The 27,253-nt window shown below is 38.1% G+C and overlaps 1 pseudogene; it reads right to left on the bottom strand.

Annotated features, from left to right (window-relative positions):
* Positions 1-22,474: 22,474 nt before the first annotated feature.
* On the bottom strand, positions 22,475-24,749 carry LOC139357771 (histone-binding protein RBBP4 pseudogene; annotated as a pseudogene).
* Positions 24,750-27,253: the final 2,504 nt, after the last annotated feature.

The raw sequence follows: 27,253 nt of genomic DNA, 5'->3' as shown, positions 1-27,253 counted from the left end.
GGTTTTGATTTGCATTTCTCTGATGGCCAGTGATGATGAGCATTTTTTCATGTGTCTGTTGGCTGTATGAATGTCTTCTTTTGAGATATGTCTGTTCATATCCTTTGCCCACTTTTTGATGGGGTTGTTTGTTTTTTTCTTGTAAATTTGTTTGAGTTCTTTGTAGGTTCTGGATATTAGCCCTTTGTCAGATGAGTAGATTGCAAAAATTTTCTCCCATTCTCTAGGTTGCCTGTTCACTCTGATGGTAGTTTCTTTTGCTGTGCAGAAGCTCTTTAATTTAATGAGATCCCATTTGTCAATTTTGGCTTTTGCTGCCATTGCTTTTGATGTTTTAGACATGAAGTCTTTGCCCATGCCTATGTCCTGAATGGTACTACCTAGGTTTTCCTCTAGGATTTTTATGGTATTAGGTCTAACATTTAAGTCTCTAATCCATCTTGAATTAATTTTCATATAAGGAGTAAGGAAAGGATCCAGTTTCAGCTTTCTACTTATGGGTAGCCAATTTTCCCAGCACCATTTATTAAATAGGGAATCCTTTCCCCATTTCTTGTTTCTCTCAGGTTTGTCAAAGATCAGATGGCTGTAGATGAGTGGTATTATTTCTGAGGACTCTGTTCTGTTCCATTGGTCTATATCTCTGTTTCGGTACCAGTACCATGCTGTTTTGGTTACTGTAGCCTTGTAGTATAGTTTGAAGTCAGGTAGCGTGATGCCTCCAGCTTTGTTCTTTTGACTTAGGATTGTCTTGGAGATGTGGGCTCTTTTTTGGTTCCATATGAACTTTAAAGCAGTTTTTTCCAATTCTTTGAAGAAACTCATTGGTAGCTTGATGGGGATGGCATTGAATCTATAAATTACCTTGGGCAGTATGGCCATTTTCACGATATTGATTCTTCCTATCCATGAGCATGGTATGTTCTTCCATTTGTTTGTGTCCTCTTTTATTTCACTGAGCAGTGGTTTGTAGTTCTCCTTGAAGAGGTCCTTTATATCCCTTGTCAGTTGGATTCCTAGGTATTTTATTCTCTTTGAAGCAATTGTGAATGGAAGTTCATTCCTGATTTGGCTCTCTGTTTGTCTGTTACTGGTGTATAAGAATGCTTGTGATTTTTGCACATTAATTTTGTATCCTGAGACTTTGCTGAAGTTGCTTATCAGGTTAAGGAGATTTTGGGCTGAGACAATGGGGTTTTCTAAATATACAATCATGTCATCTGCAAACAGGGACAGTTTGACTTCTTCTTTTCCTAACTGAATACCCTTGATTTCTTTCTCTTGCCTAATTGCCCTAGCCAGAACATCCAACACTATGTTGAATAGGAGTGGTGAGAGAGGGCATCCCTGTCTTGTGCCAGTTTTCAAAGGGAATTTTTCCAGTTTTTGCCCATTCAGTATGATATTGGCTGTGGGTTTGTCATAAATAGCCCTTATTATTTTGAGGTACGTTCCATCAATACCGAATTTATTGAGCATTTTTAGCATGAAGGGCTGTTGAATTTTGTCAAAAGCCTTTTCTGAATCTATTGAGATAATCATGTGGTTCTTGTCTTTGGTTCTGTTTATATGCTGGATTATGTTTATTGATTTGCGAATGTTGAACCAGCCTTGCATCCCAGGGATGAAGCCCACTTGATCATGGTGGATAAGCTTTTTGATGTGTTGCTGAATCCAGTTTGCCAGTATTTTATTGAGGATTTTTGCATCGATGTTCATCAGGGATATTGGTCTAAAATTCTCTTTTTTTGTTGTGTCTCTGCCAGGCTTTGGTATCAGGATGATGTTGGCCTCATAAAATGAGTTAGGGAGGATTCCCTCTTTTTCTATTGATTGGAATAGTTTCAGAAGGAATGGTACCAACTCCTCCTTGTACCTCTGGTAGAATTCAGCTGTGAATCCATCTGGTCCTGGACTTTTTTTGGTTGGTAGGCTATTAATTATTGCCTCAATTTCAGAGCCTGCTATTGGTCTATTCAGGGATTCAACTTCTTCCTGGTTTAGTCTTGGAAGAGTGTAAGCGTCCAGGAAATTATCCATTTCTTCTAGATTTTCCAGTTTATTTGCGTAGAGGTGTTTATAGTATTCTCTGATGGTAGTTTGTATTTCTGTGGGGTCGGTGGTGATATCCCCTTTATCATTTTTAATTGTGTCGATTTGATTCTTCTCTATTTTCTTCTTTATTAGTCTTGCTAGTGGTCTGTCAATTTTGTTGATCTTTTCAAAAAACCAACTCCTGGATTCATTGATTTTTTGGAGAGTTTTTTGTGTCTCTATCTCCTTCAGTTCTGCTCTGATCTTAGTTATTTCTTGCCTTCTGCTAGCTTTCGAATGTGTTTGCTCTTGCTTCTCTAGTTCTTTTAATTGCGATGTTAGAGTGTCAATTTTAGATCTTTCCTGCTTTCTCTTGTGGGCATTTAGTGCTATAAATTTCCCTCTACACACTGCTTTAAATGTGTCCCAGAGATTCTGGTATGTTGTATCTTTGTTCTCATTGGTTTCAAAGAACATCTTTATTTCTGCCTTCATTTCATTATGTACCCAGTAATCATTCAGGAGCAGGTTGTTCAGTTTCCATGTAGTTGAGCGGTTTTGATTGAGTTTCTTAGTCCTGAGTTCTAGTTTGATTGCACTGTGGTCTGAGAGACAGTTTGTTATAAATTCTGTTCTTGTACATTTGCTGAGGAGTGCTTTACTTCCAATTACGTGGTCGATTTTGGAGTAAGTACGATGTGGTGCTGAGAAGAATGTATATTCTGTTGATTTGGGGTGGAGAGTTCTATAGATGTCTATTAGGTCTGCTTGCTGCAGAGATGAGTTCAATTCCTGGATATCCTTGTTAACTTTCTGTCTCGTTGATCTGTCTAATGTTGACAGTGGAGTGTTGAAGTCTCCATTATTATTGTATGGGAGTCTAAATCTCTTTGTAAGTCTCTAAGGACTTGCTTGATGAATCTGGGTGCTCCTGTATTGGGTGCATATATATTTAGGATAGTTAGCTCTTCCTGTTGAATTGATCCCTTTACCATTATGTAATGGCCTTGTCTCTTTTGATCTTTGATGGCTTAAAGTCTGTTTTATCAGAGACTAGTATTGCAACCCCCGCTTTTTTTTGTTCTCCATTTGCTTGGTAAATCTTCCTCCATCCCTTTATTTTGAGCCTATGTATGTCTCTGCGTGTGAGATGGGTCTCCTGAATACAGCAGACTGATGGGTCTTGACTCTTTATCCAGTTTGCCTGTGTCTTTTAATTGGAGCATTTAGTCCATTTACATTTAAGGTTAAGATTGTTATGTGTGAACTTGATCCTGCCATTATGATATTAACTGGTTATTTTGCTCGTTAGTTGATGCAGTTTCTTCCTAGCCTCGATGGTCTTTACATTTTGGCATGTTTTTGCAATGGCTGGTACCGGTTGTTCCTTTCCATGTTGAGTGCTTCCTTCAGGGTCTCTTGTAAGGCAGGCCTAGTGGTGACAAAATCTCTAAGCATTTGCTTATCTGTAAAGGATTTTATTTCTCCTTCACTTATGAAACTTAGTTTGGCTGGATATGAAATTCTGGGTTTAAAATTCTTTTCTTTAAGAATGTTGAATATTGGCCCCCACTCTCTTCTGGCTTGGAGAGTTTCTGCCGAGAGATCTGCTGTTAGTCTGATGGGCTTCCCTTTGTGGGTAACCCGACCTTTCTCTCTGGCTGCCCTTAAGATTTTTTCCTTCATTTCAACTTTGGTGAATCTGGCAATTATGTGTCTTGGAGTTGCTCTTCTCGAGGAGTATCTTTGTGGCGTTCTCTGTATTTCCTGGATTTGAATGTTGGCCTGCTCTACTAGGTTGGGGAAGTTCTCCTGGATGATATCCTGAAGAGTGTTTTCCAACTTGGTTCCATTTTCCCCCTCACTTTCAGGCACCCCAATCAGACGTAGATTTGGTCTTTTTACATAATCCCATACTTCTTGCAGGCTTTGTTCATTTCTTTTTCTTCTTTGTTCTTTTGGTTTCTCTTCTCGCTTCATTTCATTCATTTGATCCTCAATCGCAGATACTCTTTCTTCCAGTTGATCGAGTCGGTTACTGAAGCTTGTGCATTTGTCACGTATTTCTCGTGTCATGGTTTTCATCTCTTTCATTTCGTTTATGACCTTCTCTGCATTAATTACTCTAGCCATCAATTCTTCCACTTTCTTTTCAAGATTTTTAGTTTCTTTGCGCTGGGTACGTAATTCCTCCTTTAGCTCTGAGAAATTTGATGGACTGAAGCCTTCTTCTCTCATCTCGTCAAAGTCATTCTCCGTCCAGCTTTGATCCGTTGCTGGCGATGAGCTGCGCTCCTTTGCCGGGGGAGATGCGCTCTTATTTTTTGAATTTCCAGCTTTTCTGCCCTGCTTTTTCCCCATCTTTGTGGTTTTATCTGCCTCTGGTCTTAATGATGGTGATGTACTGATGGAGTTTTGGTGTAGGTGTCCTTCCTGTTTGATAGTTTTCCTTCTAACAGTCAGGACCCTCAGCTGTAGATCTGTTGGAGATTGCTTGAGGTCCACTCCAGACCCTGTTTGCCTGGGTATCAGCAGCAGAGGCTGCAGAAGATAGAATATTTCTGAACAGCGAGTGTACCTGTCTGATTCTTGCTTTGGAAGCTTCCTCTCAGGGATGTACTCCACCCTGTGAGGTGTGGGGTGTCAGACTGCCCCTAGTGGGGGATGTCTCCCAGTTAGGCTACTCAGGGGTCAGGGACCCACTTGAGCAGGGAGTCTGTCCCTTCTCAGATCTCAACCTCCGTGTTGGGAGATCCACTGCTCTCTTCAAAGCTGTCAGACAGAGTCGTTTGCGTCTGCAGAGGTTTCGGCTGTGTTTGTTATTGCCCTGTCCCCAGAGGTGGAGTCTACAGAGACAGGCAGGTTTCCTTGAGCTGCTGTGAGCTCCACCCAGTTCGAGCTTCCCAGCAGCTTTGTTTACCTACTTAAGCCTCAGCAATGGCGGGTGCCCCTCCCCCAGCCTCGCTGCTGCCTTGCTGGTAGATCACAGACTGCTGTGCTAGCAATGAGGGAGGCTCCGTGGGTGTGGGACCCTCCCGGCCAGGTGTGGGATATGATCTTCTGGTGTGCCTGTTTGCTTAAAGCGCAGTATTGGGGTGGGAGTTACCCGATTTTCCAGGTGTTGTGTGTCTCAGTTCCCCTGGCTAGGAAAAGGGATTCCCTTCCCCCTTGCGCTTCCCAGGTGAGGCAATGCCTCGCCCTGCTTCAGCTCTCGCTGGTCGGGCTGCAGCAGCTGACCAGCACTGATCGTCCGGCACTCCCCAGTGAGATGAACCCAGTACCTCAGTTGAAAATGCAGAAATCACCGGTCTTCTGTGTCGCTCGCGCTGGGAGTTGGAGACTGGAGCTGTTCCTATTCGGCCATCTTGCTCCGCCCTCCTAAATTTATTTTCTAGATAGAAGTGAAATAACTGAACTCTTCCTCAAAAAGAAATAGATGGTTCAATAGAGAAAACCCACAGAAAAACTTGAAGTTACATCAGTTCACAGTTTCACTCAGAAAAGCATCGCCTATTTGGAATAAATGAGAATGTTACTCCTCTCATTACTCATAACAGGGAAAGCTGTCATTTGCAAGTAATTTAGATTTGAATGATGTGGTGTGTCTGGTACCTACAGGGTTATTCAGTTTCTTTTTTGTTGATGACTTGCCATGTCAACTTGTCTTTTGCTGTTGTTGTTGCTGCTATTCTAGAAAATGGGGATTTAATTACGCTTTTCAGAGAATATGTTGCTGGAGCAGAAAAGGAAAATGGACTTAAAATGAAAATGTTAAAGACATATTTAGTGGTGCCCTGACTCGTCAAATTAAAAGCAGTCTTTCTATTGCAGTATGCAAGAGGGGCTGCTGCATTGAGGGGGGTATCATTTTCTCTATTGAATAAGATAAATTCTGGAATATTTCATACACTATTAAATTACATAAAATGCACTTACGGACATTAGTCGAAACTTGTTAATCATTTTTGTTTCTTTTTAATTTTTAGACATGATGCCGTCAATCATCCCACAATTACTAATTAAGTATTTACTATGTGCAGGATGATATGCTAGGCACAGCCAGGAGATACAAAGCATAAAAAGCAGAGGATATGGTAGAGTGTTGTAGATTTTTATTTCCAGAGTCACACCAGCTTGTCTTTGAATCCTGCTCTTCCACTTACTAATGAGTGATCATCGGTGAGGTACTTAACACTTTTAATGTCAGGTTCCTCATCTCTAAAATGGTGATCAAAATAGTTTCTGAGCCATAAAAATTTTTTGAAATATAATGTAAATGTGCACACAAAGTGTCAAATACTCTGTGCCACTCGCCTATAAAGAATGCTCAAAATTTTAATATTATTGGACTAACCTCATCACTATTGATATGCATTTTAATTCATTAAGGAATTAGAAGCTAAATCAGTAGAGAAGGCATGCACTTAAAAAATACAGATGAAAAAACTGTTATACTGTAGAATGTCATTTTATAGCAAAAATTCTCAGAATTTAAATAAATCTTGAACTTATGCAGGAAAAAGTATAAATATGCCATTAATTATCCTGCTCTAGCCTGAAATTAATTTTCTAATTAAAAAGAAGAAAAGGACCAGAGGCAGTGGGTCACGCCTATAATCCGAGCACTTTGGGAGGCCGAGGCGAGTGGATAACCTGAGGTCAGGTGTTCGAGACCAGCTTTGCCAACATAGTGAAACTCCATCTCTATTAAAAATACAAAAAATTAGCCAAGCGTAGTGGTGGATGCCTGTAATCCCAGCTACTCGGAATCGCTGGAACCCAGGAGGCGGAGGTTGCAGTGAGCGGAGATCACCCCATTGCACTCCAGATTGGGTGACAAGCATGAAAGCACATCTCAAAAAAAAGAAAGAATGAAAGAAAAAGAAAAAAGAAGAAGAAGAAAAGAAGATGTTTTCAGTCTTGGAGAAATAGCAGTAAATATATTAATAAAATACTTTTGTAATACATGAACATAGCAAAAGATGAAGAGAAGGCAAGAAAATTTTAAAGATGGGAATGACTAATCACTATAATCCCAACACTCACAGATTGCCATGTTCAACCATTTATTGCATTTTCCTCTAGTCTTTATAGTGTAGTTTTCTACATGGATGATATTCTATTGTACATTAAATTTTATGTCTGCCTTTGATGTTACACATTATAGTATAATAATTTTTCACATCTTTGGAATTTTTTTGTTTGAAGATGTACTGTAAATAAACACAGAATATTATAATAAATGTCATGTTTAATAAATGCATCAATCTGTATTTTGTCTGACAATTAGACGATATGACCACACACACTAGTATAATTGTGATGTTCAAGCAGTTGCTTCTTTAAAAAGAGGCATTATTATTTTTTTAAATTATTAAGAAAACCTTCATCAAATATAATAAAATATTTTGAGTTATTTATTAAAGAATAAATAGAGCATCACTAAGGTACAGGAAGATATTAGGTTATTTATATTAGCCAAGAATCTCATGAGCCAAGAATATTGAGGTAGAAGCATAAATTGTAAGATGATGATGGTTTTAAGACTGCCTGAATATAAATAGTTTATGCTTGAAATGGCATAAAATAAAACTGGATTTTGTTGAAGTAAGTAGGAAAGACAGATGATATGGTTTGGCTGTGTTACCACCCAAATCCATTCTTGAATTGTAACTCCCACAATTCCCATGTGTTGTGGGAGGAGCCTGGTGGGAGGTCCTTGATTCATGGGGATGGGGCTTTCCTGTGCTGTTCTCATGATAGTGAATGAGTCTCATAAGATCTGATGGTTTTAAAAGCAGGACTTTCTCTGCAGAAGCTCTCCGTTTGCCAGATTCCATCCATGTAAGATGTGACTTGCTCCCCCTTGCCTTCTGCCATGATTGTGAGGCCTCTTCAGTGATGTGGGAGTTGTAAGTCCAATAAACCTCTTTCTTTTGTAAATTGCCCAGTCTCAGGTACATCTTTAATATCAGCATGAAAACAGATTAATACAGTAAATTAGTACCAGTAGAATGAGGCACTACTGAAAAGATACATGAAAATGTGGAAGTGACTTTGGAACTGGGTAACAGGCCGAGGTTGGAACAGTTTGGAGGGCTCAAAAAAAAAAAAAAACAGGATAATGTGAGAAATTTTGAAACTCCCTAGAGACTTGTTGAATGACTTTGACCAAAATGCTAATAATGTTATGGACAATGAAATCCAGGCTGAGGTGGTCTCAGATGGAAATGAAGAATTTGTTGGGGACTGGACCAAAGGTGAATCTTGCTGTGTTTTAGCAAAGAGACTGGCAGCATTTTGCCCCTGCCCTAGAGATTTGTGAAACCTTAAACTTTAGAGAGGTGATTTAGAGTATCTGGTGGAAGAAATTTCTAAGCAGCAAAGCATTCAAGAGGTGACTTGGATGCTGTTAAAGGCATTTAGTTTTATATGGGAAGCAGAGTATAAAAGTTAGGGAAATTTGCAGCCTGACAATGCGATAGAAAAGAAAAAGCCGTTTACTGAGGAGAAATACAAAATGACTGCAGAAATTTGCATAAGTAATGAGGAGTCGAATGTTAATCCCCAAGATAATGTGTAAAATATCTCCAGGGCATGTCAGAGGTCTTCATGAAAGCAACTCCCATCACAGGCCTGGAGGCCTAGGAGGAAAAAGTGGTTTCCTGGACCAGACCCAGGGTCACAGTGCTGTGTGCAACCTAGGAACTTGGTTCCCTGCATCCCAGCTGCTCCAGCCATGCTGAAAGGGACCAATGTAGAGTTTAGGCTGTGTCTTCAGAGGGTGCAAGCCTCAAGCCTTGGTAGCTTCTGTGTAGTGTTGAGCCTGCCAGTACACAGAAGTCAAGAATTGGGGTTTGGGAACCTCTACCTGGATTTCAGAAGATGTATAGAAATGCCTGGATGTCCAAGCAGAAGTTTGCTGCAGGGGTGGGGCTCTTATGGAGAACCTCTGCTAGGGCACTGTGGAAGGGAAATGTGGGGTTGGAGCCCTCACACAGTGTCCATACTGGGGCACCACCTAGCGGAGCTATAAGAAGAGGGCCACAGTCCTCCAGACCCCAGAATGCTAGATCCACCAACAGTTTGCACCATGTGCCTGGAGAAGCTGCCAACAATGACAGTCTGTGAAAGCAGCCAGGAGAGGGTCTATACCCCTCAAAGCCACAGGAGAGGAGATGCCCAAGACTATAGGAACCCACCTCTTGCATCAATGTGACCTGGATGTGAGACGTGTAGTCAAAGGAGATAATTTTGAACTTTAAGATTTGACTGCCCCACTGGATTTCAGACTGCATGAGCCTGCAGCCCCTTTGTTTTGGCCAATTTTTCCCATGTGGAATAGCTGTATTTACCCAATTGCCTGTACTTCTGTTGTATATAGGAAGTAACTAGCTTTTGATTTCACAGGTTCATAGGTGAAAGGGACTTGTCTCAGATGACACTTTGGACTGTGGAATTTTAAGTTAATGCTGAAATGAGTTGAGACTTTGGGGGACTGTTGGAAAGACATGATTGGTTTTGAAATGTAGGAACATGAGATTTGGGAGGGGCTGGGCGGAATGTTATGGTTTGGTTGTCTTGCCACTAAAATCTCATCTTGAATTGTAACTCCAACAATTCCCACATGTTGTGGGAGCAACCTGGTGGGAGGTAATTGATCCATGGGGGTGAGTCTTTCCTGCACTGTTCTTATGATAATGAATGGGTCTCATGAGATCTGATAATTTTAAAAGCTGGAGTTTCTCTGCACAAGCTCTCTCTTTGCTTGATGTCATCCATGTAAGATGTGACTTGCTTCTCTTTGCCTTCCATCATGATTGTGAGGCCTCTCCAGCCAGGTGGAGCTATAAGTCAAATAAGCCTCTTTCTTTTGTAAATTGCCCAGTCTTGGGTATGTCTTTATCAGCAGCATGAAAACAGATTAATACAACAGATTTGGTTTCCTTAAGTGATTTTCTGTCTCAACCATTAAAACAATTTCTTAAATGTTCTAATAATTTCCAAATTAATTTTACATGCAATGTATTTCAAATTACCTGAGCAAAGTACTGAAATAATCATATGTTGTATCTTTAATCAATGAGTTGATAAAGTCTCAAAGAGCCCTTTCCTACCTAAAATTCTTTGTTTCATTTTGATTTTACATCTAAAAAATACATTTGCTAAGAATACAGTCTGTGGGATGTTTTTGTTCTCAAAATTCTGTACACTTTGCTCCACTGCCTTTTTAAAATTGTTTTATAAGATGTGAAGTTGATACAAAGGAATCTGTTTTCAAAAGGGTAAGGCAATGTACCAATTACTATGGATGCATGAACAAATTATCCCAAAACTTAGTGGTGTAAAACAACCATTTATTACACTCATACATTTTCTGTTTCAGAAATTCAGACAAGACACTGGGCTTTTTTTCTCCCTGTTTTACAGTGTGTGGGGCTTTAGCTAGAAGACTAAAAGGTTGTAGCTGCCATCATCCAAGAGCTCATTCATTCACATATCTGGCCTCTGGTTTGGGATGACTCAAAAAGCTAGGAATTGAAGCAACTAGGATTCCCCAGGAATCTCTCTCTCTCTCTCTCTCTCTCTCTCTCTGTATGTGTGTGTGTGTGTGTGTGTGTGCATGCGTGTGTGTGTGTGTTTGTTCTCTCTGCGTGGTCTTTGTAGCACAGTAGCCAGTGTGTTCACAGTAGACATATATATGGCAGCTCAGGGCTTCAAAGGCACATGCCTTGATAAAGAGAGATGGGGGAGGGAGAGAGAGAGGTGAGGAAGAGAGAGAGTCAGATCATCTATTATGGCCTAGCCTCAGAGGTCAAATCATGGTATGCAGTAGAACTCTATTGGTGGAGGCAAATTCAAAGATCCACTCAGAATAAAAGAGAGGAAACAGACACTACCTATCATCTGAAGTGTTTCAACACCACATTGTAATTAGAGTGTAGTACAGGCTGCTGTTGGTTTGTTCAGGTATGGAAAATACAATCTGCCTTAGGTTAAGACTTAATGATAACATAACATTTGAATTTCAACTATCCATTGTATAATTAGAAATATTTCATCATTACCTCTGAAACCCCTCTGTGCTTCTCTTTGAATGTCTCACCCTCCTTCCCTTTCTTTTACACTTCTCCACCTCCCTGTATTTTATATTTTTCTCTATAGTTTTACCATGTGTGCTTTCATGGTGGCCCACAATCAATGCATATGTATGCACGTGTGTGTGCAGATCTGGGTTTCATATAATAAGAATAATACTGAATGAATTCTTCTGCAACTGTCTTTTTTTCTTCCTTAATGCATGTTTCTAAGATCCATCCTTGTTGTTGCATGTACAGGGACACCTTGAATATATTCTAGACCATTGCAATAAAACAAATACCAAAATAAGGTGATTCACATAAATTTTCTGGTTTCTCGGTGCATATGAAAGTTATATATTTACAAGACACTGTAGTCTATTAGTGGGCAACAGCATTATGTCTTAAAAGCAATGCACATATCTTAATTTAAAAATAATTTATGCTAAAAAATGCAAATGATCATACGAGTCTTCAGGTAGTCTTAATCTTTTTGCCTGTGGAGGGTCTTGTCTTGATGCTGATGGCTGCTAACTGATCAGAATTGTGGTTGCTGAAGGTTGGAGTGGCTGTGCCATTTCTTAAAACAAGACAGGAATGAAGCTTGTCACATCAATTGACTCTTCCTTTCCTGAAAGATTTATCTACAGCATGCGATGCTGTTTGATAGCAATTTACTCAATAGAACTTCTTTCAAAATTGAGGTCACTTGTCTCAAAACCTACCACTACTTTGCCAACAAAGCTGATATAATCTAAATCCTTTATGTCATTTCAAGAATGTTCAGAGTATCTTAGTAATAGATTCCTTTTCAAGAAACCACTTTCTTTGCTCATCCTTAAGAAGTAGCTCTTCATCCATTCAAGTTTTATCATGACATTGCAGCAATTCAGTCAAATCTTCTGGTTCCACTTTAGATCTAGCTCTTCTGCTGTTTTCACCACATCTGCAGAGATCTTCTATACTGCTGCCTTGGACTCCTCAAAGTCATCCAAGAAGAGTGGAATCAACTTCTTCTAAACTCTTGTTACTGATATTTTGACCTCTTCCCATGAATCATGAATGTTTTAAAGGCACTTGGAATGGCGAAATCTTTCCAGAAAGTTTTCAATTTCCTTTTCCCAGATCAATCAGACAAATCACTATCTATGAAATCTATAGCCTAATAAAAAGTATTTCATAAATAATATTACTTAAAAGTTGAAATGACTCCTTGATCCATGGTGCAGAATGGATGCTGTGTTAGCAGGCATGGAAACAATGTTAATCTCCTTGCAACTCCATCAGGACTCTTGAATGACCAGGTGTAGTGTCAATGAGCAGTAATATTTCAGAAGAAATCATTTTTCTGAGCAGTAAATCATAACGGTGGGCTTAAAATATTCAGTAAACCATGCTATAAACAGACGTGCTGTCACCCAGGCTTTGTTATTAAATTTGTAAAGCACAGGCAGAGCAGATGTAGGATTTTCAGAATTATAAATGAGCATTGGCTTCAACTTAAAGTTACCGCTGCATTTGTCCCTAACAAGGAGTCAGTCTTTCCTATGAAACCAGGCATTGACTTCTCCTCTACAGCTATGAAAGTTCTAGATGAAATCTTCTTCCAATATAAGGCTATTTCATCTGTACAGAAAATCTATTGTGTAGTTTATCCAGTTTCATCAATAATCTTTTCACTAGATCTGGATAATGGGCAGCAGCTTCTACAACAGCATTGTTGCTTCACCTTGTGCTTTAGTGTTAGAGTGATGGATTCTTTCCTTAAGCATCACAAACCAACCTTGCTAAACTCCAACTTTTCATTTACAGCTGTCTCATCTCTCTCAGTCTTCACAAAACTGAAGAGAGTTAAGACCTTGCTCTGATTAGGCTTTTGGCTTAAAGAAATGTTGTGGCTACTTTGATCTTCTATCCAGGCCACTAAAACTTTCTACATATCAGCAGTATACGAGTGTTTTGCTTTCTAATTATTTGTGCATTCACTGGAATGGCACTTTTAATGTCCTTCAAGAACTTTTCGTTTGCATTCACAACTTGCCTGTTTGGTGCAAGAGGCCTACTTTTAGCCTATCTCAGCTTTTGATGTTCCTTTCTTGCTTATGATTTCTGGCTTTTGATTTAACACAAGAGGCATGTGAGTCTTTCATCTTTATACTTAGAGGCCATTGCAGGGTGGTTGGTTGGCCTCATTTTAACATTTTTTGTTTCTAGGAAATAGAGAGGCCTGAGGAAAGAGAGTGAAATGGGGAATGGCCATTCACCTTCTTATATGGGCATGGTTCATGATACCCCAAAACAATTACAGTGTAACATTAAAAATCACTGATCACAGATCATCGTCACAGATAAAATAGTAACAATGAAAAAGTTTGAAATATTGAGAAAATTACCAAAATGTGACATATAAATATGAAGTGACCACATGTTGTTGGAAAGAGGTGCTGATAGAATTTTTTAATGCAAGATTGCCACAAACCTTCAGTCTGTATAAAATGCAAAATCTGTGAAACACAATACAGCCAAGAATAATACAACAATACGTGCCTGCAGCCTAAAAACAAACATTTTACATGCCTTATACTATTTCATAGAGCATATATTCCACAAATTATGTATTTAATTGGTGACAGAATTTGAGTTGTTTCCAGTTTTGTTTTATTTATATGACTACCATCGAGCAGCTATAAATATTTAAATATTTTTGTGTATGTATACATGCACACATATACATAGATATGTCTGTTTGTCAATTACATTCCTCATGATGGTTTACCACTAAATAATTTTATATATATATATATTTCCTAATAATAAGGGTACTATTTTATATAACCACGGTAGTTATCAAATCTTTAAATTTACATTGAATTTATACTTTTATCTAGTCTATTCCCCATATTCGACTTTTCTCACGTGACCTAATTATGTTGTATATAGCACTTTCACACTCTAGTAACAGAATCCAACCCCTGGATCAGACACTATAGAGTTGTTATGTCTCTTTAGCTTGTAATATTTTCAAAGCCATTCTTGGTCTTCGACAATATGGTCATACCCAGAGAAGTTGAAGTCCATCCCGCTTTTAAAGAAAACAATCCTCATTTTGTTTTTGACATTTTCTCCTGACTAGGATGAGTTTCTGCATTTGTTTTGTAGTATGCCTCAAGATTTCACATCAGGAGGCACACGATGTCACTGATGATATTAACATCTGGTAAAGGTGTTGCTCCCATTCTGCACTGCCCATTCATATATTTTTTTAAATGCTGTTGTTAAACTGTTTGTCAAAACTAATGTAAAGAGCCAATGGGAGAACACGTTAGCATCATGCAGATAGAATGATCTCATAAATATTTCTCCCTATACACAGCATCCACTGATTATTTTTGCCTGATCTCAGCTTTACCATAATGATAGCAATATGATATTTTTCCATCTCCAGGACTCATTTCATATTTAGTAATTAGCTTTCAGTAGTCTATCGTAGTCAAGAGCCTCCATTTTCCTATATATATGTGTGTATGTTTCATTTTATGTATCTATTTTTATATATTCACTATTGAATAATCACAAACTTCTACATTTAATTATTATAATTTATTACTGGACTTAATTCTTTTTGTTGTTCAAATTCTCCCAGATGTGGCCTGTAAGAGCCTGGGAATCTCCTCAATCTGGTTCCTGCATATTCATTCCATGCTCCCATCTGATCTTCTGGCATGACAGAATGTTCCCAGGTTATCTTGGATCTATTCTTTTCTAACCCCACAATCATTTATTCAAGGTGCGCCAGTTACTGTCTGTTAGTACCATTTACACAAAAGCCTAATATTTTTTCTATTTATCCCTATTATAAATCAAGCTTCCGTATATGGGTGGGTACTATCTTGGATTTATTCTGCTCTGTTAGTGTACTTACATAAAACTAACTGCATACTAAAATAGGCTTAATTACTATAATTTCATATTCGTTGTCAGGCTTTCTGATTACTTTTCAGGTGTGTCTAAACTCTTATTCTTTGTACATCCCCATAAAATTTGGAATTAGGTTACTAATTTGAATAAAAAAACAGTCATTAGAATTTTGATTGAAATTATGTTAAGCCTTAGATTAATTTCTAGAGACTTGCACCTTTTTTTTTCAGGATTCTGAGTATTTGTTTGTCTTTTTAATTGAATAACTTAGCTAGAATTTTCTCGTTGTTAATCATTCTGGGTTGGTTTTCCCAGCACATAATGTACCCTTAATTATATACATGTAAGACATTTTGCAATTTCAGAAACATGTACTTAGATTATGTCTTTAAATAAAAACATAAATTGTTTTAGTTTATTTTCTTTTATGAACCCCAACTAGACACAGCTTATATCTCATTTCCCTTTAAAAAAAATTATTAACCTTGGCAATTTTTTATTTCCTCTTTTTGTTTTCAATTCTATATTTATAACTCTTATGCTTGATATATAGATCCCTTTAGTACTCAGAGTTGCCATGTAGGCAACACTAGTGTAACTAGCTTTTGTGGTCTGCATGAGACTGAGGCATTTACTGGGATGGAGGGACTTTTACGCTTTAAAACAAAGACTCTCACTGGCAAATGGACTAATTGATCATCGTGTAACTAAGGGTAGAGGTTCTCCTTGCCTAATCTAAGGGCAATATTACCACTGTGTGCAATAGAAATGGTATTATTCTTATATTTTCCATGATATTTAAATAGATAAGTGGCATGATGTAAAATAAATAAAGCAGTATTCTTAACTAAAATTATCCCATTAAGAATTCCGTGCACAGACACCTTCACCTGAAAATTGTACTGAACAGTGAAGGAAGAAACAATGCCAAACTTTTACACTTTTTTCAGAAAAATTGGAAAAAAATAAAAGATGCTCTGCCTATTAGGTCAGTTTCTTTATTTTTAGATCAACATAATGTTGATTAAGAAACACATGACACAGCTCTTGCAATAAAGAAAAATGATAGGCCAGTCACATTCACAAATTAATTTTAAAATCCTAGAAAAGCAACTAAAATATAGCAAAATATATCAATTATTCAAGTTGTGTTTAGTTCTAAAAGTAAAGTTAGGAGTATTTTTTTATTTCCATACTGCTATAAGCAATACCTGAGACTGGGTAATTTGTAAAGAAAAGAGGTTTAATTAGCTCATGGTTCTGCAGGCTGTACAGGAAGCATAGTAGCTTCTGCTTCTGTGGAGACCTCAGGAAATTTACAATCATGGGAGAGGTAAAGGGGAAGCACGTCTTACATGGCAAGAGAGAGAGGGAATGTGCTGGACACATTTAAACAACCAGATCTCATAAGGACTCACTATCGTGATGACAGCACCAAGGAGGAAATCTGCCTCCATGATCCAATCACCTCCAACTAGGCCCCATTTCCAACAGTGTAGATTACAATTCAACATGATATTTGAGTGGGGACACAGATCCAAACTATGTCATTTCACCCCTTGTCTGTCCCAAATCACATGTCTTTCTCACATTTCAAAATATAACCGTGGCTTCCCAACATTCCCCCAGAGGCTTAACTCATTCCAGCATTAACTCAATAGTCCAAAGTCTTATCTGAGATAAGGTGAGTCTCTTATACCTATGAACCAGAAAATCAAAAACAAGTTAATTGCTTTTTATGTTTTTTTGTTTTGTTTTGTTTTTTGAGATGGAGTCTTGCTCTGTTACTCAGGCTGGAGTGCAGTGGCACAATCTCAGCTCCCTGCAACCTCAGCCTTCCAGGTTCCAGCGATTCTCCTGCCTCAGCCTCCTGAGTAGCTGGAATTACAGGCATGCACCACCATGCCTGGCTAATCTTTTTGTATTTTTAGTAGAGACAGGGTTTCACCATATTGGTCAGGCTGGTCTTGAACTCCTGACCTCAGGTGATCCACCCGCCTCAGCCTCCCAAAGTGCTGGGAATACAGGTGTGAGCCACCATGCCTGGCCAAGTTAGTTACTTTTATGATATAATAGGAGTATAGGCATTGGATAAATATTCCCATTCGACAAGGGAGAAATTATCCTAAAGAAAGGGGCTGCAAGCCCCATGCAAGACTGAAACACAGCAAGGCAGTCATTAAAACCTAAAGATCCAAAATAGTCTCCTTTGACCCCATGTCTCACATCCAGGGCACAATGATGTGAAAGGTTGGCTCCCAAGGCCTTAAGTAGATCTGCCCCTGTGGCTTTCCACTATTCAACTCTCACTGCTGCTCTCAAGGGCTGGGTGTTTACAGATGCACAGTGCTTGCTGTCAGTGACTCTACAATTCCGGGGTCTGGAAGATGGTGGCCCTCTTCTCACAGTTCTACCAAGGAATGTCCCAGTGGGTACACTATGTGTGGGGACTCCAACCCCACAATTTTCCTCCTCATTGCCCTAATATAGATTCTCCATAAGGGCTCCACCCCTGCAGCAGGCTTCTGCCTGTATATCCAGGCTTTTCCATACATCCTCTGAAATCTAGGCAGAGGCTCCCAAGACTTAATTCTTGTACTCTGTGTACCCACAGGCTTAACACCATGTAGAAGCCACCAAGGCTTAGGGCTAGCACTCTGAAACAGTGGCTTTAGCTGGACCTGGGTCCCTTTGAGCCATGACTGGAAGTGGAGTGGCTGAGATGCCAGGAGCAGTGTCCTAAGGCTGCGTGGGGTAGTAGGGTCCTGGGCCTGGACCACAAAATCATTCTCCCCAATTAGGCCTCTGGGCCTGTGGTAGGAGAGGCTGCCGTGAAGTTTTCTGAAATGTCTTTGAGGCTTTCTCCTCATTGACTTGGTTATCAGTACTTTCCTTCCTTTCAGTTTTGCAAATTTCTGTAGCCTGCTGGAATTTGTTCCCTGAAAACGGGCTTTTCTTTTCTACCACATGGCCAGGCTGCAAATGTTTCAAACATTTATGCTTGGTTTCCCTTTTAAATGTAAATTCTGTTTTTAGATCATTTATTTGCTCATGCATATAAGCATAGGTTGTTCGAAGAACACAGGCAACATCTTGAATGCTTTGCTGCTGAAAAGTTTCCTCCACCACGTACCCTAAATCATCACTCTCAAGATCAAAGTTCCATAGATCCCTAGAGCAGGGGCACAATGCAGATGGGCCCTTTGCTAAAGCATAGCAAGAGTGACCTTTACTCCAGTTCCCAATAGTTTCCTCATTTCTATCTGAGACCTCCTCAGCCTGGATTTACTGTCCATATCACTATTAGCATTTTGGTTACAACCATTCAACAAGTCTTTAGGAAATTCCAAGTTTTCCCTCATCTTCCTGTCTTCTTCTGAGCCCTCCAAATTCTTCCAACCTCTACCCATTATCCACTTCCAAAGACACTTTGACATTTTCAGATATCTTTATAGCAATGCTCCACTTCTCAGTACCAATTTTTTGTTTTAGTTCATTCTTGCACTACTATAAAGAAATATCTGAGACTGGGTGATTTTTATAGAAAAGAGGTTTAATTGGCTCACAGTTCTGAAACCTATGCAGGAGGCATAGTGGCTTCTGCTTCTGAGGAGGCCTCAGGAAACTTACAACATGGAAGAAGGCAAAGGGGAAGCAGGCATCTTAAATGGCCTGAGCAGGAGCAAGAGTGAGAAGGGGAGGTGCTATACACTTTTAAACAACCAGATTTCATGAGATGTCACTATCACAATGACAGCATCAAGGGGAAAATCTACCCTCATGGTCCAATTACCTCCCATCAGGCCCCACCTCCAATACTGGGGATTACAATTCCACATGAGATATGGGCGAGGACACAGATACAAACCATGTCAACTATTTTGTAATTTCCCATCATAATAACATGAGAAAATTCAGAGGATTATCACAATGGATGCAGAACAATCTGTTTATAAATGCTCATTAGTAATTAAAAATAAGGATCATTTTCATTCTAATACAACATAGCCACAAGAAATGAAAATGAGAAAGCATTATACTTGGTGGAATGTTGATAGCTTTTTCTTTGATCTCAGGGACACAGACAGGATGGGCAGAGTATACACTTTTATTCAATATGTATTTGCATCCCTGGATAGTCCATTAAGAGAAGGAAAATCAACAAAAGTTATATGAATTAAAGCATGAAATGAAACTGCCATACTATTTGTGATGTTATTAGCATTATGTATGCAGAATATCCAAAATAATTTGTAGATAATTATTTTAGATCAAATCAAGTTGTAAGCAATTTTGTTGTATACAAGATCTATTTGCTTTTTCTAGTCTCCACTCTTCTACACAAATCCTTCATAAGTGGAAGAATGTACCATTTTAATATCATACAAGACTCAATATTGTAATAATGTCACGTTTGTCCAAAACCTATCAGATTTACCCAATCCAGTCTCCAATAAAATAGTTTATTAATATTGCCAGGCCAATACTAAAAATCATATAGAAGGGCAAAGGACCAAGAATAATCAAAATTAATATTGAATAAGAAGAACAAAATGGGAAAACTTGACCCTATTGTGTATCAAGAATTATTGTAAAGCTACTATCATTAAGACAGCACAGCATTTGTGTAGAAATAAGCAACCACACCAATGAAACAAAATAATGAGCCCACTATGTGAGAAAGACAGCACACATACATGGATATTTAATATACAAAATGCACCCAGAGAGTAGAGGAAAAGTAACAGTGTTTTTTTGTTTTTTTTTTTGTTTCAGTAAATGGCGCTGGAAATAGCTGGCATTCATGTACACATCTATATCTACAGCTTGTACTGAAATCAATTGCATTGGAGTGTAAATATGAATGTTAAAGTGAGAAATAAAAGCTTTAGAAATATAATATGCAAAAATATTTTTAGACTTTTATATAGGAAGATATTTCTCAAATAGGACACGTAAATCATTAATTAGAAAATATTGATAAATTTTGATGACAATAACATAAAGGTATTTCTTCTAAAAACAACATTAATTCAATAAAAAAGTAAGTATTGAAAATATATTTCTAACTCGTATATTTGACAAAGAGATTGCATCTGCAAGGTGTAAATAAATGCTTCAAGTCACTAAGGCAAAGAAAGGAAACATAGCCAAAAATATGCACAAGGCAATTGAATAGCACTTCACAGATGAAGGTACACAAAAACAATTGCGTGTCACTTAATGATGAGGATATGTTCTGAGAAATGCATTGTTAGGCAATTTAATTATTCCTTGTACAAACATCATTGAGTGTACTTACAGAAACCTAGATGGTGTAGCAAACTACACCATACATACAGGTTATATGATATAGTCTATTGCTCCTCTATAGATTTCTTTTTGTCTTCTTAACATAAAGTTTATTTGAAAAGGTGTGTTAAACCTCCCACTAATGACTATGGATTATTTTTCTTCTTAGTTCTGTCAGATTGTGTTTTCCAAAATTAAAAATATATTTCTACTTTCAGACATATCAAAATCTTTTATATCTGGCTGAGTGACTTTTACCATTACAAAATGTTTTCTTTTAAAAATCTCTGACCATGCTTTCTACTCTAAAGATATTTAGGGTAGATACTGATATTGAAATAGTATAGATTTTCTTGTCTCTTCAGCTATCTAATTCAACTTATTTATTTTATTTTATAGTATACATTTAAGGTATACAACATGATGTTACGAGGTAAATAGATATAGTAAAAAGGTTGCTATTGTAAAGCAAAGGAATATATATATCATCTCGCTTTTTTGTTGTTTTTTGTTTTTGCTTTTGTGGCAAGAATGACTAAAATCTACTCACTTAGCATAAATCTCATATATAGTATTGTTTTATTTAATGCTGGGCTACATAATTACTCAGGATGCTACAGCATCCATTGTGCTGCTTGTGTGAACTCTGGCTTCCAATTCAAATGTTGCAATTCTTTTTTTTTTTTTTTTTTTTTTTTTTTTTTAAGACAGACTCTCCCTCTGTCTCCCAGGCTGGTGTGCAATGGTGCAATCTTCACTCACCGCAATCTCCATCTCCTGGACTCAAGTATTCTCCTGCCTCAGCCTCCTGAGTAGCTGGGATTACAGGCACGTGACACCATGCCTGACTAATATTTGTATTTTTAGTATAGACGAGGTTTCACCATGCTGCCCAGGCTGGTCTTGAACTCCTGACCTCAGGTCATCCACCTGCCTGGGCCTCCCAAAGTGCTGGGATTACAGGCGTGAGCCACCATGTCCAGCCTATATGTTGTAATTCTTAACCAGAGTATGCAGGAAAATATTAAAAAAAAAAAAACAAAAAACAAATGAACAAACAAAAACTTCATCTTCTGGTCACGTTAAATTAACTATTCAAAGTATTTTATAGTCCAAATGTAAAACAACACATCTGCCAACAATGTCTTACCTTGAAATCTCTTGATCACATCACCGAATTCCTGAAGGAAATGGGAACATTTTTAGCGTGGACCACATTTCTGCTATCTGCATACTGCCACCGGCTGGTAGTGTAGACGAAAGACCTGAAAACAAACAAACAAACGTTATTTTCACGTCCCTCAATTAGTATGGCTTAAAAATCAGTCATTTACATGTCACTCTAGATCTATTACCATCAGAGTACTAAACAGCAAATGGTTTAAACGTAGAAGAAAAACGTTTTCTTTATTTAATGGCATACCTAAACTACTCACATCATTTTGACACTCTCTTCTCCCATTTGAGTTACGGTAAGTCAAATTACTTATTACTTATATGCTATTTCATCCTACCACATCAGATATGTTTCTTATCTTCTTTTCTATATTACATAAAATTTTTGATATGATGTGTCCCCACCCAAATCTCATCTTGAATTGTAATACCCATAATCCCCATGTGTTGAGGGTAGAACAGGTGGGGATAATTGAATCGTGGGGGCGGTTTCCTTGATTCTGTTCTCCTAATAGTGAGTGAGTTCTCATGAAATCTAATGGTTTTACAAGGGGCTTCCCCCTTCGCTGGCAACCCACTCCATCCTGCTGCCCTGTGAAGAAGGTGCCTGCTTCCCCTACCCCTTCCACTATGATTGTAAGTTTCCTAAGGCCTCCCAAGCAATGTGGAACTGTGAGTCAATCACACCTCTTTCCTTTATAAATTACCCGGTCTTGGGTATTTCTTCATAGCAGTGTGAGAATGGAATAATACAATTTTCTTTCTCACTGAGTATTGATGTATATTTACCTGTTTTTCAGCCAACAGAAGTTCTTTTCATCTGTATCTAATATTTTTTTAAACCCATTCTTTGGGTTTTTTATTTAAATCATTTATTATTTAGTTCTATAATTTATATTAGACTTTTTCAAGTTTTCCATTCTCTTCTGAATATTTAATCTTGTAATTTAATTTCTTAAAAATAATAAGGATAGTTTTTTTTTTATGTAGAAAAGCAATTTATTCCATTTTAAGCACTTACACAGTTAGTTATGGAGAGTAACAGGCCTGCTGGTGAAACAGGTCACCCAAAATGGAGATGGCATCAAACTAGTGGTCAAGGACTAACTCCTAAAAAAAAGTAACTCTTATCAAGGATTAATTTAATTTTTAAAACAAATACAAGTTATTGATTCACTCTTCTCAACTTGACAGTCTGCCTGTGGTGTAACTGTCAGGTAAAAACATACATCTTTACAACTTGGTGGTCCCAAGTTAAAAAAAAAACAACAACAAAAAACACACCATTTCACAGACAGGAAAGAAACAACATGAAAACAGCTGAAGAAATACACTAACGAGCAAAAATATATGAATATATGGGGAAAGAGGAACATGTAGTTTTGACTTAACTGAGGAAACCAAGAGGAAACTGGTCTACATATGAAAATGTGCATCCTGGAAAGTCAGGTGTCAAGATTCTCGAGTAGGAATCTATATGACTTGAATCTCCCCTATTTCCTGAATAAAAGTGACATCTTTCAGTATTTATACTTCATGGCTCAGACACCTACCTCATTTGGCTCTATTCCTTACTCACTCTAGCTTTTACTTAAATGAGTCTGAAAAACTTGGGGATATATAGCATAAGAAGAAAAATAATCACACATAATATTCCCCCTTCTGTAGCTACTTTAGACCTGGGTTACTAGAAAATTCCTGAAGAAGATTTCAACGTTAAGTTTGTGGCTTTGCTGAATCAAGCCCCCCCATTAATATTTAGAAAACACCCACTGTTTGGGCTAATAGCATTATTGGTGGTACCTATTATATAGAGGGATAGCTGAACAAAGTCTGTCTCAAAACCAGTGTTAAATCACTCTCAGGGTTGAGAAGAAAAAAGGGGAGTCTAAAATCACAAGAAGTAAAGACATATCTAGGACCCTTGTCCTTCTGGATCCACGCTTGCTTCAGGGTCTTCATCATTATAAATGTTCTCTGCCATCTGCCACACTTGCATGATATTGTCTCCTGATACAGAACAAATCACCCAAGGTTCATTGGGATTCCAGGAGAAATCAGATATCTTGGCAGTGTGACCACCATGAATAAACAACAACTCTGGTGGCCCGTCTTCTGCATCTTCCGGGGATTGTTCTTCTCCAATTTTACTTAAATCCCAGACATTCGGTCTGCGATCAGTACCACTGGAAGCCAAAATAGTCTCATTGTGAGGTGACCACTGAACCTGGAATATTTCATCCTTATGTGACTCAAAGGAATGCAACTTAAGTTTCAGATTTCTCAGATCCCACAAGGCAACAGTCTTGTCAGCTGATCCTGTGGCAAGAATGAACTCACTATAAGGATTGAAAGAAAGGCAGTTCACTTCAGCAGTGTGAGCGTCGACTGAGTGGCTTGGTTTGGAAGTATTGTTTGAACGAGTATCCCAAATCATAAGTTTCTGATCATCAGCAACTGACCCAAACAGAGACTCATGGAGCAGATGCCAGGAAACATCTTCTACTACTGCCGTATGCCCTGTAAAGATGGTCTTTGCATCCACCACTTTTCCCTCCTTTGGAACGGCACTGATGTCCCACAGGCAGATGGTGTGGTCATCTGAAGCACTAAGTAAGTGCCCACTGAGATTTGGGTTCCAAGAAAGCCCATAGCCTTCCTTTTGATGTCCACGGAGACGCAAGTCTGGGTTGCACTCTCCAGAAGGATCTGGTTTAGAAGGATGTTTTGTATAGTCAAAGACAAGAACATCACTGGAAGGAGTCTTTGTTGCGATGATACAAGGGTTCTGGGGCATATAACGGGCCCTGTTTACTTCTCCTTCATGGTTGATCTTGATTTCTATTTCAATTTTTCCACTAACTGAACCAAAACCTCCAAATTCTCCTTTCTCACTGTCGTAGTGTGACGCATCAAACTGAGCATCATCATTAGGGAGTTGCACACTGGCTATAACAAGATGGTTTTGTTCATCCGATGTGTGTGTCCCCAGGACAAGTCGATGAATGCTGAAATCTTTCCCTTCTGGTCTTGTTACATATGGAAGCCACTGGGCAGTTAGGCTGGGCCACTCCAGAGCATGGGTCATCACCAAATCATAAAGAAAAGGGGTGTTCTTTTTCCATATTTTGTATTCCTCGTAGATCACTCGTTCTTCCACTGCGTCGTCGAACGCTGCTTCCTTGTCGGCCATGGCGGGCAGAGGAGCCGGGGGAACCCTGGGGTCGAGCATTCCGGGAGGGAAGGATAGTTTTTATAAAGGCTGTGTCTGATTATTTATAACTGTATATCCTTTGGATCTTTATTTTCTTGTTTTTTTTTTTTTGATATTCTGTTATTTTTTCCAACTTGTTCAAATGATTTTTAAAATTCTTAGATATTATATATGAAAAATTATGCAAATAATTACAAACTCTGGATAGTACTGTTCCTCAGAAAGAGCTTTTTTTTTTTTTTTTTTTTTTTTTTTTTTAAAGGCAGCTAGGTTTGCCTTTATGCTATCAGAGGCCAAGGTTATTTGTGGTCAGATTTAAGTCCCTGGCTCACTTTTTCTCCCTAATGGGATAACCCTTTGGGTTATAAGCCAAAGTCTGATTTTTTTAACCAGATAATCTTCTCCCTGGAAGTCTCTGAGCTTAAATTTTTCCCCCATTCCCCCACGATTTAGGAGACTGAAGAAAGCCCTACCTCCTGCCTTCACCTCTTAGCTCCATTTTGGCTCATGGGGAAAAGGACAACCTCCGCCCTTCTTCTTGCCTTCTTTCTGCATCCTGGTCTGGCAAATTCTCAATGTTTTGATAGCTCTCCAGTGCCCTCAAACATACTCTTCACCTCTATTGTCTAATTTTGATTATTCATATTGAAATAAATAATCTGAAACAAGCAAGCTGGCCATTACTAGACTATAACTGTCAGATTGCTCTGGATTTGAAACAAATGATTTCTATCTTATTATAATTCAAACTTTAGTATGTTATCAACTTTATCTATAATTTGTCATTTAGACAACAAACACCCTGTGAGCACATTTTTTACTAAATATAAAACTGTGTAGTGAGGCACAAAAGGTTGAAAATTACAGAAACTAACTTCCAAGAATCTTCAGTAACCTATTGTGAAAGTTTAAAAGTAGCATTTAGGCCGGGCGCGGTGGCTCAAGCCTGTAATCCCAGCACTTTGGGAGGCCGAGACGGGCGGATCACGAGGTCAGGAGATCGAGACCATCCTGGCTAACACCGTGAAACCCCGTCTCTACTAAAAAATACAAAAAACTAGCCGGGCGAGGTGGTGGGCGTCTGTAGTCCCAGCTACTCGGGAGGCTGAGGCAGGAGAATGGCGTGAACCCGGGAGGCGGAGCTTGCAGTGAGCTGAGATCCGGCCACTGGACTCCAGTCTGGGCGACAAAGCGAGACTCTGTCTCAACAAAAAAAATAAAAAAAATAAAAATAAAAATAAAAAAATAATAAAAATAAAAATAAAAGTAGCATTTAGATATAAGTAAATATTACTAAGAGAATAAAAGCAAATATCAAAATTGAAATTACATTCAGGTTCAGCTGATACTGACTAAGTGATCTCAAATTCATACTGGGCACTTTTAACAATATTCGTAAAAATATATGAGGTGGAATTAAGACTCAAAACAACAAAATGTCTTAGTATCTCAGAGCTAGATGATGTTGGACTAAGGATTTGAAAGTATATATTTTGTGTATATGTGTGTGTGCCCCTAAAATCTTCATGTTCTTTCCATTTTCTTATGCTTTTTTCATTGGGCTACACACATTCAGACTAATTACATATTTAATCTCTATTTGGGTTGTGAATGGGGTAATCTTTGCTACTGGCATGATTTAGAACAGAATATAAGTAAGCATACAGAGCAAATCACCTATTTTCTCAATTATTCAAAAGCTTCAAGCACATATTATTAATTAACTTAGCTTCTACCCTTTCTCTTTAGCCACAGTGAATTCCTTCTATTTCTGTATTTCCATACAGGTCATGTATTTAATGGTCTCTCATCTGTGTAGCTCCTGAGTCAATGAGAATTGTACGGTTTGTGGGTTAACTTAAACTTATGTTTATAAACCAATTTCATTTGTTGAGTCCCATGAAGTCAGAACAATTTATTTTGCTGACTATGACTTAGGGAGGAAGGCACTAGTATATTTTCAAAATGGAATCCAAATTCATTCTTAAAAAATTTTATAAATTGAAATTGCTCGCAATAAACAGGGATTTTGCAAATGAGGCAGAAAGACATCCAAATTCTGGTAACAAATGTTCGTATATGCCTATCTAGCAAAAGTAGCAGGTGTGAATGACCAGATTATAAATTTATGAATTAAAATTTAGTATCTATTTTTAATTATGTCATGACAAGACAAAGGAATAAACAAGAGATTTTATAACAATGGCTATTCTTTTGACTATTAAGTTGCATATTTGCTAAATTTTCTCTCAACACCTAGATTTAATTCTATGGAAATAGTTATTTTACAAAGCAGGCACACATATCAATTTCTTATATGTTTATACAGTGCTATTCTTTACTCTTTACTGATACTTTATCTTATTCATTTGACAAAAATCTGTAGACTTTTTCAATGCTAATATTTTGCTTCTAAAACATCCTATCCTTTTCTTACCAGTCAATAAACCTCCACTAACCCTCACAGATATTTTTACTGTTAGCCATCCTGTCTAGGATGTGAAAGTAAACACTTCCTTAGATTTGGAGATAAAATGAT

Source organism: Macaca nemestrina, chromosome 13 (genome assembly GCF_043159975.1).
Source record: "Macaca nemestrina isolate mMacNem1 chromosome 13, mMacNem.hap1, whole genome shotgun sequence".
NCBI lineage: Eukaryota > Metazoa > Chordata > Mammalia > Primates > Cercopithecidae > Macaca > Macaca nemestrina.
Note: the sequence above shows the minus strand (reverse complement) of the source record. Positions and strands in the feature narration are given on the sequence as shown.